We start from the raw sequence: 13645 nt of genomic DNA on the forward strand, positions 1-13645 counted from the left end.
CTGGTCTCCAAGCTGACTCAAAAACACGCTGACTAAAGCTAGCAGTGTTTTCTGGGTCTTAATTTTGCATGTATTAATAATTTTGAGTTTCTCCTGGTTGTACAATTGAGTCTTGTCCCATCAGAGATTACAGATCCAGTTTCAAGTTCTCATCTTACATCTGATAATTTGCCATTCTGAGTCTAGTCTCTCAGATTCTACTTTGAACTTGGCCTCAGACTCTCTGACTGTGAGGATCCATGATTTCATTGGTGCTTCCCCTACTTGTGCAGACTGAATCACCTCCAATCCTTAGTAAATGATTTAGCAAGCTGCTGACCAAAAAATCAATTGTTCAGTGATCAATTCTCTGATGATGAGCTTCTTTTAATATAGCAAGGCTGGATAAATGATAAACTGTATATAGTACACTACTGGGAGTGGAGGGGGAGAAAGGAAAGGGAATAAGAATTTATTAAGCACTCTATGTGGAAATGTGCTAAGTTCTTTACAAATACTGCCTCATTTGATCCTCACAACAATACTATGAGTAGGTGCTACTATTATCCCCATTTTATAACTGAGGAAACTGAAGCAGACAGAGGTTAAGTGACTTGCCCCAGGGTCACACAGCTAGTAAGTATCAGAGACCAGATTTGCCTCCAGGTCCTCCAGACTCCAGTCCAACTGACATTAATATCCAGTAAAAACTTACCACTGCCCCTCTAAATTGTGGCTGGTATCTCTGTGTGCCCTGGGGAAGGAAGGAAGGAAGGAAGGAAGGAAGGAAGGAAGGAAGGAAGGAAGGAAGGAAGGAAGGAAGGAAGGAAGGAAGGAAGGAAGGGAAGATACACTAGAGTAGAAGCTACAGAAGCCTATTTCAATCAAGAATTCTGAAAGAGCAGAGCCATTGAGTCAGAACACCTGGGCTCAAATTTTTGCTTTAAAAATTACTCACTGTGTGGCACTGGGCAAGTTTAATCTCTTTTGTGTCAGTTTCTTCGTATACAAAATGGAAAACTACCTGGTACTTCACAGAGATCAAAGGAAGCATTATAAAAATATTTTGTAAACTGTGAAAGGTAAAAGGGAAAAAAAGGTCAGACCTAAAAAATAGAAATTTAAAAAGTCAGGAGATAAGCAAGAATTTTAATTTAAAAAACAAAAGCAAGTCATCAGCTAAACTAGCCTGCTTGTCATTCCCCATATATGGCATTATTTGCTGTGTCTGTATCTTCGCACAGGCTATCTTCCTTCTTTTTTACCTCTCTTTCAAAGCTCACTTGGAGTGCCATGTCCAAAAGGAAGACCATCCATATTCCCTCAGTTGCTAGGGCTGTCTTTTGGCATTCATGTGTTTTGTATTTAATTTCTGTTTATGTGTTGTTTCCCCCAATAGAACATAAGCTTCTTGAGGACAGAGATTATTTCAAATTGGGTAAAAATGTTGTAGGTTGGTATAAATGCCCATAAACTAGTGTCATTTAAAAAAATGTACCCATAAGGCTGATTTAAATTTGTATCTAGTATCTCTTTATATAGCTAAATGAGATGATTCTACTTTATCTATACAGTATGAAGTAGAAAAGCAGTGGCCTAAGAGTCGCAATCACTAGGTTCAAGTCTTGGTTCTCCAATGAACCAAGTCATTTAATCTCTCTGGGCTTCTATTTCCTCATCTGAAAAATGATGGGTTGCGTGTATATATGTGTGTGAACTAGATGAGCTTTCAGGGTTTTTCTAGTTTGAAAACATTAAGTATTAATGACTCTCTTTTGCAAATAAGGAAGCAGCTATAAGGAAGCTGTGGCTTGGGTGAAATCATTCATCACCAAGAGAGCAGGATTAGAAATGAGAAATTTATATTTCCATTGCTATGTTTAATCCATTGGATAACACTGCCCTACTCAACAAAAAGATTTATTAAGATAGTTTTACAAAGGTCACTTTCAGGACTAGAGTTTGATTTCTCTGAGAGAACGTAGGTGGAGCTACATGAATGGTTGCAGAACTTGATTTGCTGAAAGATTTTGTACCTTTTAATGCTGCTGCGAATCTGCATCTCTCCAGACCCATAAAACCCAAGAGTTCTGATTTCTCCTGATTTATTCATGTGATATAGCTGAACAGAATTTGTTTTACTTTAATTCAATAGACATTTATAGAGCACTTACTATGTGCAGAGCACTGTTTTAGGCCCTGGGGAGATAAAGAATGAACTAAATATTTCCTGCCCTGATGGAACTTATTCTGAGGAGCGGGATGGGGTTGAGGGGTGGAATACAACTTTGTGCAAAAGTAATTACAAAGTATACATAAAGTAATGAGGCATCCAGGTGGCACAGCGCAAAGAGTGCCAGGCCTGAGTCAAGAGGACTCATCATCCTTAGTTCAAATTTGGCCTCATATGCTTACTAGCTATGTGATCCCAGACAAATCACTTAATGCTGTTTGCCTCAATTTCTTCATCTGTAGAATGAATAGAAGGAAATGGTAAGCCACCCCAGTATCTTTGCCAAGAAAACCCCAAATGGGGTCATGAAGAGTCAGACACAACTGAAAATGACTCAACAACAAAAATATAAAGCAGTAAGAAGAGAAAACTGGGGCTGGAATAGTAGGGAATGATTAGGAAAAGTTTTGTGTATCTGAGTTGTGCCTTGAAAGAAGCTAGAGATTCTATGAGATAGATTGAACAGTCAGTGTAAGATGACCTACTTGTACCCAGGAGCAAAGGTAGAAGATATGGTGTCATGTACAATTGTAATAAATGTGCTCTCTTCTCCCTTCTAGAGCCAAACAGATGAAATCTCTTCTCTTGGCATTCTAGAGTTTGTGGGTATCTCTTTTCTCTGCCATAAACTCGAGCCTCTACTGGCTTTGTTCCTCCCCACCCTTACTAGGGAGTCAGTGATTATGATCCTATTTCATTTAACTACTTACTACTGAGTAGCTTTTATAAAAGGATATTTACTTCATAGATATAACAAGAACCAAGTACAAACATTTCCCCTCAATACCTTGTGGGATAATCTTCCCCCAATAATCCCTCCCAATACCACTATCAGTATCTATCCAGCTATTAGGCTCAAAACTTAGCTCAATTCCCTTCAAGTCCATGTCCATAGGTGGCATTGCTTGCAGGATGAGCCCTTCTGTTGTGCTGGGGTCCTAAAGGTTAATCCTCAGAGGAGATTTTGATCTGTTTGATCTTCTAGGTACAAAATCCAGTCAGGATTCTGACTCCTGAGTTTCCATAACTTACAGGTCCAGTTTGGATCAGGACTCTACTCCCTGCACTTAGGAAAGAATGAGCAAATGGGTCAAAGTTACCCCTATTTCTTGAGGATATCAAATGAATTCAGAGGGGAAGAAAGGCTCCTTTCTCCTTCCCTTTACAGCGTAGTGTCTGATTGGGTATTGTGAGTGAAGTGGTCACATCACTCCTCCAAACGGGTTGTTTGTTCTCAAAGAGGACTATGACATCAAGATGACGTGACTTGCAGTTGACTTTGATTTGAGTGAGGGAGGGCTGTGCAAGGTCACCAACCTCACTTTCTTCTCCTGAGCCATCTGGGTCCAGTGGCCTGATATTCATCAGGATGACTGGAGATGGCCTAGGATGCAATGGGAGACCCTGGCCCTTTCAGGTTAAGGTCTTATAGCATTCTTACTTTGAGTGAGATACACCCATTCAGTGAATAGGCTTCTTTAAGTAGTTGCTCAGGGGATGACCCAAAAATTTCCATGAAGATAAGGCTGAAGCTGACTTTGGCCCTTTAGAAGATGCTAAAAAGTTCCATGGTAGGCCAACTGAAACAGCTACTTAATGTTTATGTGTGCTCCAATCTCTCCAAGGCATTTCCCTTACATGCCATCAAGATTGTCCCTAGTGTTCTCTGGTCTTCCAGATACATTATCTTGGCAAGTTGCTGGGGTTAGCATGCTAGTATGCCAGACTCATATTACTTGAACTAGCAGGCCAGTTTGATCTGAAAAGAAAGTGTATGAAGAGGAGTAATAAGAAGTAATACTGGAAAGGTAGGTAGGTAGTCAGATAGTGCAGGTTTTTAAATTGTAGATTAATAATTTTGTATTTTATCCTAATTGAGAGAGACAGAGAGAGACACAGAGACAGAGACAGAGACAGAGAGAGACAGAGAGACAGAGAGAGAGAACTTGTAAAACTGGAGATGTGATGGTACCATCAGCAGAAATCAAGAAGTTTGTAGCAGAGGCAAGTTTAGGAAACATACACTCTCTTTTGGTCATTTGAAGTGAAGATGTCCAATATGGGGCTGGATCGAAACTCCATATAAAAGACATTAAAGCAGTATATTTAGATTTGAGAATCATCTGCATAAAGAGGAAATAATTGAACTGGTGACAGATGATGAGATCATCAACAGAGAAAATACAGAGAGAAGAGAACAGAGCACAGAGCTTTAGGGTATAGCAGGCTTTCAAAATGGAGCCTTGGTGAACTTTCCCTGTCTGAGAACCAGGCTAGAAGCCACTTTCTCTTTTCCCTGATATTTATCTGTGTGAGAGAACTGATTTATAATCCAAAATTTTCTGTTCTTAAAAGGTGTTTATTTCCTTTCATAAGTTGTACTTTTAAAAGCCTAATATCTACAGACAAAATCTGACCTATTTTAACATCTTTTGATTCATGTGTGTTGTAATTGCAAACAAGTGCTGCAGAAGTATTTGCTTTTGGTAACCAAAAAAAAGAAAAAAAAAGTTGCACAAAGGACCAAAGCTTCTTTATTTACTTCCTTCCTTCCTCTCTCTCTCCTGACCTCTATCTTTTTGAATACCTGGTTTCCGTCAGATGCCAGCGTGTACTCCCTGGCAATCAATATCTATACCCATTGAAACATAGATTCCTTGGAAAACTATAATACTTTGTAATTTTGGGTTTTGGTCGTTGCTTCATAATCCACAGAGAACTCTTCTGATTGGTCCCTGGTGGCAGGGGCCACCTCAAAGATGTTGGAGGCTGAAATGCAGAGAAGACAGACTCTTGTTGGAGGAACTAGCTTCAATGAATGTGGAGTGAAAAGGCTCCATGTCTTTTGCCTCTTTGCTTTTAGTGGACTTCCTTGGACTTCCAGATGGGAGTGCAATAACAGTTTTGAGGTTGAAAGAAAAGTATTTTTTTCCTATTTAACCACACTACCTATAGAAAAAAAGTGTCAGCCTAGAGGGGAAGTACATAAGGGTACCCTGTGGTTGCCCAAGTAAGCATAAGTCTGGAGTTCCTGGGCTTCCCAGTTCCTGACTTCTTTCTTCCCTCTTTTGTTTCCTTTTTTTGAACATGTCAGAGTATGATTCTGGGAATGGATATTTCTGGCCTTGGTGGTTACCTTCTGGGTAATTCTGAGTTCAAGACTATCAGATTTGGAGAGTCAGGTACCTGATACCCAAAAGGGGCATTTCATTAAAACAGGAAATCCTGTGGCTGAAAGATTAAAGCCCTGGGAGGAGTGGGCAGGAAATGTGGATGTTGTCAATGCTCCATGATAATTGATGTGACTTGTTTACAGCGAAGGTCTGAAGTAAGTGGGATATATTTGTTGAGGAGTTGTTCAAAGCATATTTTCCTTCCAAGGGGGAGAATAATTGGTGTAATGGCCTCTATGAGTGTTTTATGTTTCCTGGATTTTTTCACATGCACCTGTGAGATACTATGAAGTTTCTGTGATGGAGGAAATAAAAGCTGCCTCATACTTCATTCACTTGTCATATACTGAGCATCTTTATGGAATGGACCATGTTATTTATTTATGGGGAAACCCTAGACACAAAATGTACCTAAACCTTGCTTTAGAGATTTCCCTGTGGGTTTACTCCATACTGGAAGCATTACCAATTCAAGGTCTACTTAATTGAACTTGATCTGTGTGAACCCACATTCCCCCTTTTTGTGGGGGGGATAAAGGGAGGGAGAGATGGAGCGTAGACTATAAGGTACACAGTTATATAATAGCAGGGGAAGGGGCTTGACAAAACTATCGAATGACTTTTGAGCCTTGTGTATTCCAAAAACCTGGTTTGTTATAAAATCCACTGACTTTGGAGTCTGAGAACATGGGTTTAAATTCAGGCTTTGGTGTTTACTACCTGTATGACACTGGGCAAGTCATTTAATCACTCTGGGTCTCACTTTCCTCATTTGTAAAATGAGGGAGTTTTCTTGGTGAATTCTAGGTCTATGAAATTTCCTTTCCCCCCCAAAGTACATGATTTCCCTTTACTAACACAAATCATGGATCTTCTACATTTTAGTTGACAGTTTTATGAATTGCTATGCCCAAAATAATTCACCATCTGGAGGCTAACCCCCACTGAGGAATCTATTTGCAATTGGACTGGTCCTGGGATAATAGGCATGTTGCCTATCAATGGCTCCATCCTCAGAACCCTTCTGACTGGTAGTTGCTGTCAGACCTTGTGCTATGTTACCATAGCCTTTGACAGTGCAGTCACTCCCAGCCCATGAGAAAGTACTAGAGTTGAATTTGGTTAGTGTGTCCAACAGAAATCATTCTAGCTATTTTGCATTTAATATTTTATGTTTGAACATTTAAAAATATTATTTCATAAAATTATCTTCTTCCAAATATGTGATTTTATATTTTACTGTTTTCTTATTATATTATCTTTATAATGTATTCCCCTAAGAAAACAACATATATGTGTATATATATGCATATATACACACACACATATATTCAGGTTTATAAGGAAAATTAGATTCAATGCACATACATTTTCACTGCAGAAAACTTCAAGAATTAATTTTCTAAGTGGGATGCACAATCCTTTTTTGTTTTTTGATGGTGAGGTGATGAGAGTTTTTAGAGTTGAAAGGAACCTTAGAGACCATCTAGTCCAACCAGTTTTATTATAGTTTAATTATACATGTAGCACATACAAGCATTGACAAGCAGAAACTAACTTGTTCAAACTGTTTCTGTTCTGTGGGTATTAACATTTGTACAAAAGAACAGTATTTCTTCTGCCTTCAGAGAGAAATATCCACTCTCTTACATATTGGGATTTGGAGTATTTCTTAGATCTCTCTGAACCACCTTTAAGGGACTACATATAGAAAGAGGACTACATATAGAGCAGTCACAACAGTTTTTGTGGAGGGAGTAGAGACTTGAAATGAGCCTTGAAGAGTTTGTATTAAAAGATATATATATAAAGAATGAGTTGTATTACTGTAAGTGGAAAGAAAAGAGAAGGCACGCCTGTTGAGGAAAACAATGGGAACAAAGAAAAGGTAGAAAAAGAAGAGTAGGCTTCTAGTGTTTGGGGGACTTGAGGAAATGGGCCCAATTGGAATAGAGGATTTAAATTGGAGCCCAATGAAGAAATATTATTCTAGATTGTATCCAATGAAAGTATACCTCACTTTATGATATAAAATTTTTACTGAAAATGATTTAGACCTGGATGGGATCTTAGAATTCATTTAATCTACTTCCCTCCCCGCCTCCCCCCCTCATTTATAAATGATGAAACTGTCCTGGAGAAATCAAGTGATTTTTCCAGAATCACACAGGTGAAAGAAGTAGGATTTGAATCCTGGTTCTCTGATGGGCCTAGAAATATTCTAGAGCAGTGGTTTTCAAACCACAGGGTGTCCTAAGACTCTTTCGGGGTGGGGGGATCTATAAATTCAAAACAATTCTATTATTACTATTATTATTGCCTATTAAAATATTCTACTTTCTAACTACATCTCTGTGAGGCCAGATTTTCTTCATATACCTTAATCAAAGCAACATGTCTCAAACTGAATGGAGAAGCAGATGTGACAATCTAGCTGTTTCCTATTAAGTCTGACGTTGAAGAGATTTGCAAGCATATCTAAAACAATGCCACTCTTCTTGCTAGATTTCTTTTGTTTTGGAAAATATAGATATTTTTCATGAAAAGGTATTTATATTAATGTGTTTTTGAAGCAAATAAATACACATTTAAAATTTATCAGTTGTCATTTCTAACATAGTAAATTTTAAGAGCTATAGTCCACATAAACAAAACTTTTTGGGGAGTCTTCAATTTTTAAGATTATAAAGGACTCCTGAGACCAGAAAATTTGAGAACTGCTTTTCTAGAGAAGATCTAAACTCCAAGGTCATCCCTAGAGCTTAGCCAGAACCTGTGGTTGGAATGGGACCTGACTTTTGAAGGAGGGGTAGTTACTGGGAAGGGAATATTTATTTTATCAAATTTAGCCATCTGTTGGACTTCCTAGTTTCTTTTTTTCTCTCATTATGTTTTAGTGAGCCAATGACAGAATGGACTTGAACTAAAATAATTCCAATGTTTCATTCTAATGTGGAGGAGAAACTAGACTCTTAAAGACTATGTCAGGCAAGTGCAAACTAGGACAGGTCCTACCCTGCTGTAAAGTCTCTTTTATCATCAGAGGTGTGAGATACTAGGAACCCTCTTAGCCCCTCCTCTCCACCAAGCACACACAGATGTATGTACACACACACATACACACAAACACATACATAAACACACACATACATACAAACGTAGAATTCATGGTTAGAACACCCTGGGTCTGAGCCAAGGACTCTTGTACTGAGGCGGAACCTTTCTCTGGGAACTATGGGCATATAAGGGTCACTTTCCCACTCACAGTCTAGGCTGGATTTGAACTGAGCTGCAGGAACCAGGAACCAGGAACCCTAACCAAAATAACTATTCTCAGATTTTGTTTTCTCTTGCTCTAGCCCCAGGTTCAGTTCCTATTGAATCAAAAATTTCCTCTTGAAAAAGAAAATTCCTTTATTCACAACCCCCTTGAGCCTCAAGGACAGTCAAGGAAAGAACTTGGAAATCTGAGAAAGACCTTTCCAATTGGTTAGTCTCTCTTTCCCACCAAATCTTCTTGTATCCAGTGGGTCTGACCAAAGATAGGTCTGGGTACAGACCCTATGAAATACTATATTCCTGTTTTCTAAAGACCAGCCTAGGTGAATTTGAAAAGATAGAACACAATTGGGTTGGCTATTAGACAATGAATTTTTATATAGCCAACAACTTACCTGGTTATTTTAAAAATTGAAACAAAATATCAGAACAAATGATAGGAGGATAAATTTAGTGCTGGAAAGGTCCTTAGAAATCATCTAGTTCAACCTCCTCGTTGTACACATGAAGAAATGGAAGTCTTGAGAGGTGTAGTGACTTGCCGAAGATCACATGATTTGGTAAGTAGAAGAACCAGGATAGTATTGGCATCCAGACCTTATTCTAAAATGTACATGGGATTCTGATCTGTATCAATGAAGGGAATGTCCTTGTGGTTGAAATCATGGAGGTGTCAAATATGACCCAACAGAGACTAAAACAGCACAATAGAGATAAGCACAATTTGTAAATAATAATTTAAAAGCAAGGGATTATGATTATGAATAGATGCTATTTGATTTTTAAAAATTTCCTCCAAAGGTCTTTCATTCAGATGACATCATGTTGTAAGTAACTAAGCCTTTTTGTGTGTAGTTTGGAGGAGTGGGTGCTGTGTGATAAATTCTTTATTTACCAGCTATCAACTCTTACAGTGAAAATGGTTTTCCCCAAGGCTTCCACCTGAATAGAACAGCTTAGCTTAACGGTGAGTAAGAAGAAATGAAACAGATCAGCAATTCTGTAGCAATTAGAATTATATTATAGATGTAGAAACAGTTACTGTGAGAGAATAAGGCAAAACTGGCCACAGTATTTTTTTTTAATGGTACACAGTGAGGGGGAGAGTCGTGGGCTAAATGGTTCATGTTTATTCTGTGGTTTTGAATAAACACAGGCTGCCATTCCAAGGGCTTTGGTTTCTTGCAGCAGCAGCAGTTCATCTGCACTGCTACCAGGAAACAGCCAGAGAGATTTTCTCATTTTAAATGTCAGTCTGTCAGCAAGTTATGTAGCTGAAATCCAGGAATGTGCCAGGAATAGATAGGCAAAAACATGCCTGGAGCATCATATAACCTTTCAGACTGAAATTGTCTGAGTAACTCGGAATAACCTTTGATTTCTAAGACATTGTGGAGCAGTCAAACCTCAAACTCTCTGGAGAAAGGGAGAGGAAGGGCTGTTTTTGCTTTCTACTGCCATCTAGTGGATATTGGGACTACTTGAACCGTTGTGTGTCGCAGGATGTCCTATGTGTACCTAGTTTCTTTCTGCCTTATTTCTTTTGAAGTCTGAGAATTTATGAGCCTGGTGAAAGTCCTAACCCCTTAGTGATGAACTTAAAGGCAGAAGTTTCTATCATGTAGAAGTGACATTTGTGTGCTTCTCTGTTTAAGAATTAAAAATATGTAAAAGATACTGCTGGAGATGTTTCTACTAGTCAAGTTAACTAATTAGTGGTTTCTCTCTCTCTTCTTTTCTCTCTCCCTCCTCTCCCCATCCTTCCTTTCTCTCTCCCTGCTCTTTCTTTCTTTTCTACCCCTCTGTTTCCCCTCCCTCCCACTTGCTTCCTTCCTTCTCATTCTTTCCCTCTCTCTTCTCTCTCTACTTCCCTCCTCTTTCTTTACCTTCCTGCTCTCTCTCTCCCTCTCTCTATGCTCCTCCTCTTCTCCCTCTTTTCTCTCTCTTTTCCCTATCTCTCTTTTTCCTTCCCTCCTTCTCTTTCTTTATCTTCCCCTGACTCTGCATGATAACAGTAAAGCCTTATTAGGTTCTTATTTATTAAAAATGTTTTAGTGTATAATTAGAAGAAAAATTATTTCATAGCCAACAACTTACCTGGTTGTTTTAAAAATTGAAACAAAATATCAGAACAAATGATAGGAGCATAGATTTAGTGCTGGAAAGGCCCTTAGAAATTATCTAGTTTAACCTCCTCCTTGTATACATGAAGAAATGGAAGTCTTGAGAGGTGTATGACTTGCCGAAGATCACATGATTTGGTAAGTAGAAGAACCAGGATAGTATTGGCATCCAGACCTAAATCTGACGCCAAATCCTTCCTTCTGTCTACTACAGCATATTTCAATTTTATAAGCAAAAGTTGCTTAAAGTAACCTCTTATTCTGTTTCCAGTTATTGCATTGAATTTTCCAAGACTGACGTTATTTAAAATGTCATGATATTATGGCAATGTGCCCCAAGTAGCAAACAAAATAGAATGACATGTAAGTAAATGGGAACTATATGACCAATGTGCTAAGCTGTTCTTTCCCTATGAAGGAATCAGGGATTTCCTCATCCATAAAAAATCTCTGAAGCCCTTTTCAGCTCTTATCAGTCTATGGTTTTTCTGACATTCTTCAAAATGTTTCTGATGATCCATTTGTAACTCATAAACATTCAATAAAGTCCTATACTTTGGCTATCATTGTAGAGAGTTCTAAAATGGTTTAGAAGTTATAATTAAACCAAAGAAAGCTTCTTTTCTTTTTGTAAATTAAAAAATTTCAAATAGTATTTTATTTTTTCTGATTCTATGTAAAGACAATTTTTAATATTCATCTTCTATAAAACTTTGAGTTCCAAATTTTTCTCCCTACTTTTCTCCCTTCCTCTCTTCCTAAAATGGTAAGCAATTTGATGTAGGTTATATATGTGCACCTGTATAAAACATATTTTTGTATTAGTCATATTGGAAAAGAAGAAACAGACCAAAAGAAAAAAAACCATGAAAAAATTAAGACAGTGAAAATAGTATGCTTCAATCTGCACCCAGAATCCTTCAGTTATTTCTTTTTTTAAAAAATATTTATTTGTTTTTAGTTTTCAGCATTCACTTCTACAAGATTTTGAGTTATAAAATTTCTCTCCCTCCCTGTGCTCCCCTCTCTCAAAGACAGTACACAATCTGATACAGGCTATACATGTACAATCATATTACATATATTTCCATATTAGTTAGGTTGTAAAGAAGAATTAGAATCAAAGGGAAAAACCACAAGAAAGAAGAAATTTTTTTTTTTAAAACGAGAAAATAGTATGCTTTGATCTGCATTCAGACTCCATAGTTCTTTCTCTGGATGTGGATAGCATTTTCCATCATGAGTCCTTTGTAATTGTCTTAGCTAAAGGTATTGCTGAGAAGAGCTAAGTCATTCATAGTTAATCATCACACAATGTTGTTGTAATTGTGCAAAATATTCTCCTGGTTCTGCTCATTTCACTTTGTATCAGTTCATATAAGTCTGTCCAGGTTTTTCTGAAGTCAGTCTGGTCATCATTTCTCATTGCAAGATAGTATTCCATTACATTCATATACCTCTACTTGTTCAACTATTCCCCATTTGATGGGTATCCACTCAATTTCCAATTCTTGGCCACCACAAAAAGAGCTGCTATAAATATTTTTGTGCATGTAGATCCTTTTCCCTTTCTTATAATCTCTTTGGGATACAGACCTAGTAGTGGTGTTGCTGGATCAAAGTGTATGCACAGTTTGGTTGCCCTTTGGGCATAGTTCCAGACTGCAATCCAGATACAACTCCATCCATAATGTACAAGTGTCCCAATTTTCTCACATTGTCTCCAACATTTATAATTTTCCTTTTCTGTCACATTTAATCTGATAGGTATGCAGTGGTACCTCAGAGTTATTTTAATTTGCATTTCTTTAATTAAAAGTGATTTAGAACATTTCTTCATATGATTATCGATAGCTTTTATTTCATCAGAAAACTGCTTGTTAATATCCTCTGACTACTTATCAATTGAGGAATGGCTTATATTCATATAAATTTGACTCAGTTCTCTATCTATTTTAGAAATGAGGCCTTTATCTGAGACACTTGCTGAAGATTATTTCCCAGTTTTCTACTTTTCTTCTAATCTTGGTTGCATTAATTTTGTTTGCATGAACCTTTTAAAATTTAATATAATCAAAATGATTTATTTTATGTTTTATAATGCTCTCTACCCTTGTTTGGCCATAAATTTTTCCCTTCTCCATAGATTTGAAAGATAAACTATTCCTTGCTCTCCTAATTTGCTTATAGATACCCTTTATGTTTAAATCATGTTCCCATTTTGACCTTATCTTGGTATATGGTGTAAGATGCTGGTCTATACTTAGTTTTTGCCATATTATTTTACAGTTTTCCCAGCAGTTTTCGCCAAATAGTGAGTTCTTATCCTATCATCAGAGGTCTTTGGGTTTATCAAACAGTAAGTAGGTTACTATTGTCATTTACTGCTGTGTCTTGTATATCTTAACTATTCCACTGATGTACCACTCTATTCCTTAGCCAGTACTAAACAGTTCAGATGATTACTACTTTATAATATAGTTTGAGATCTGATACTGTTAGACCACTTTCCTTTGCATTTTTTTCATTAATTCCCTTGATATTTTTGAAAGAAATGGAATGCTTCATGAATTTGCATGTCTTCCTTGTTCATGGGCCATGCTAATCTTCTCTGTATTGTTCCAATTTTGGTATATGTGTTGCTGAAACAATTGCTTCTTTTCCATTACTACAGATGTCAAGTTCATCTTAGAGCCCCAATGTACCTTCAGATGCATTTTGTGCATGGCTCTGCTTTTAATTTGCCACATATTCTCAACCATGTGGTTTTTCCCAGTCCTTCAGTTTTTTGCATAAAAGGGATTAATATCTGTAAAGTGCATTGTAAACCTTAAAATGATATATAAATGGTTGTTATT

The 13645-nt window shown here is 37.4% G+C and overlaps 1 non-coding gene across 1 annotated transcript; it reads right to left on the bottom strand.

Annotated features, from left to right (window-relative positions):
* Positions 1 to 13335: 13335 nt before the first annotated feature.
* LOC140502952 (U6 spliceosomal RNA) lies at positions 13336 to 13438 on the bottom strand. Its single transcript, XR_011966669.1, has one exon. It is a non-coding gene; the product is annotated as a U6 spliceosomal RNA (small nuclear RNA).
* Positions 13439 to 13645: the final 207 nt, after the last annotated feature.

Source organism: Notamacropus eugenii, chromosome 4 (assembly GCF_028372415.1).
Source record: "Notamacropus eugenii isolate mMacEug1 chromosome 4, mMacEug1.pri_v2, whole genome shotgun sequence".
Classification (NCBI taxonomy): Eukaryota; Metazoa; Chordata; class Mammalia; order Diprotodontia; family Macropodidae; genus Notamacropus; species Notamacropus eugenii.